Source organism: Nansenia antarctica (assembly GCF_963989245.1).
Source record: "Nansenia antarctica genome assembly, chromosome: 12".
NCBI classification, from domain to species: Eukaryota; Metazoa; Chordata; class Actinopteri; order Argentiniformes; family Microstomatidae; genus Nansenia; species Nansenia antarctica.
Genome location: NC_137682.1, coordinates 13065538 through 13067716, shown reverse-complemented (window position 1 = coordinate 13067716; position 2179 = coordinate 13065538). Strand labels below are relative to the sequence as shown.

Sequence of the window (2179 nt, the reverse complement as noted above, 5' to 3'; positions counted from 1 at the left end):
ACGCAAGAAATACTTGGTTTACCAAATCCTTTCTCAATGTTTTGTAGTCTTCCTCAATCAGATGTGTTTTTTGTAGTAAAGCAACACGATTTAATGAAATGCAATGAATTTATTGTAAATCAATACAGCATGAAACCATATTTACATAAAAATGGATTAACCATACACAAACAAAAACGTATTCATTCACAAATTAGCTGGAATCAAGTAAAAACATTGTGTAGGTTAACCGAAATATAGCATGTGTCGTTCTGTCCCTCCCCACAGTACTTGGCAAGCGCAGTCTTCACGTTGCGGTTTGTGCGCTCGTCCTGTCCATTGGCCTGGTAGGGTGACGTGATGCAGTGTTTGACACCCAGAGCCTCAAAAACACCACGGTTGACCTGCAGATGCATTAGTGTATGCAATTAAATTTGATTAAATTACAATTATCAAATGTCACACATCACATACACTGTGTCTTATATAGATAACTGTACCTCATTCACAAATTCCCGTCCTTGGTCGGTAATGATCCTCTCTACCAGTCCAAAGTCAAGAAGAATGTTGATTATCTTCCTGGACACCTCATTGGCTGTTTTGGTGGTGAGGGGTTTTGCCACAACCCACTTGTTGAAGAGGTCGGTTGCAGTCAGAACGTATCTGCAATGAAAAATGCAGATTGTTCTCCATTAGCTACAGCATTGCAGCAGCTATTCCTCATGGGGTCCACCAAAAACTTGCTTCATAACTTTTATTGACTTATCCAATACATGATGTCAGCTTATCTCACTAGCTTTAACCAAAAGGGGTTACACATACTTCTGCCCAACATTCAGTAGCTACCTTTTGCCCTTTGCAGTGGTGGGAAGTGGACCAATGAGATCAATCCCCAGGACACTCCATGCCTCTTTCACTTGGATGGGATGGAGTACAGGTGCAACTGTCTTTATTTTCTCATGATGTTGACAGCGGGGGCACTCATCAACCTTTAAAACAGTGACATTTCAGAGGAAATTATCTAGAGTCAGAGAATTCTTGATGTGGTTGAGGCGTCATGTTGGTGGTGGTGGTCAGCTGCTGGGCTTAGTGCCTTAGGTGCAGAACCGCTGTGGTTGAGGGGCTGCGGCCTGTATGATGGTCTGGGTGTTCCAGTGCAGAATCAGATTGTGGTCAGTATGAGAATTACACAAGAGTTGGAGATCTTTGAGTAAAAGATCATTGCTAATGGGCAGTGTATAAATTACAATGTTCACACACATCATGCACTAATAACATCAAAAACTCACCCATTTTATGACATCCTCCCGCAAGGTGGACCAGAGGTAGGACGCAGTCACCTTCTCCAGCGTTCGGCGTCTCCCTGGATGACCCCCAGTCCCATGGTTGTCGTGGCACTCCTTCAGATCAAATCAAACTTCATTTGTATAGCCCATTTCTCACAAAAATGTGACACAATGTGCTTCACAGAGAGCAAATAAGATAAAACAACAATAGAACAGATGAAACAACAATAAAGACAGACATTTAAAAGGCGAGATTGAATAAGTAGGTTTTGAGGTCTCCAACAATGATAATCTTGTCATAATTGGGAAAGATGATGGACAAGAACTCAAGTCAGATAAGAAAGTTACTATCAGGACATCACGAACTCCATCCTTGTTGCACACCAACAAGCGATGTTTGTCCTTGTATTTGTCCTTATAGTACAACTCCTCACCTGATGCAGCAGGAAAATACAGCATTCATTTAGAAGTGCAAATATAAAGCCACAGGTTTTATGCACACAATAGTTAGCAGATGCTTAATGAGACACTCAATTTTGATACAGGCCTATGCATTTTCGCCATTTTCGACATTTCAAGCAGTGGCTTCAAGAGTGGATATAACATAGTTATTCACACTGACTTACCTTTCATCAAGTAATTCTTGGACGCCTTTAGAATCCTTGATTTAAGGTGTCCAGCCTTGGGTATGCCAGGAAAATACATACCATGCATCATGTAAAACTTCAGTGCTGTATGAAACTCAAACTCCATCTTGTTTTCACCTAAACTCTCTCAGTCGCGCGCGGGTGCGTGCGCAACATCCATGTATCTTAAGGTCGCTACAGAGATTAGATCTATAAACAGCCTAAATTACTGATGGGTAAAAATGGCGGTCATCATGTGATCGGAAATCATCGTCGTCAGCGAATCAT

At 41.6% G+C, this 2179-nt stretch overlaps 1 long non-coding RNA gene across 1 annotated transcript; it reads right to left on the bottom strand.

The window, feature by feature from the left end:
- Window positions 1-833: 833 nt before the first annotated feature.
- LOC308168305 lies at window positions 834-1962 on the bottom strand. The gene is made up of 3 exons (XR_013937727.1): window positions 1892-1962; window positions 1269-1379; window positions 834-968 (listed from the first exon to the last, which is right to left on the bottom strand). It is a non-coding gene; the product is annotated as an uncharacterized lncRNA (long non-coding RNA).
- Between the last annotated feature and the right edge of the window lie 217 nt (window positions 1963-2179).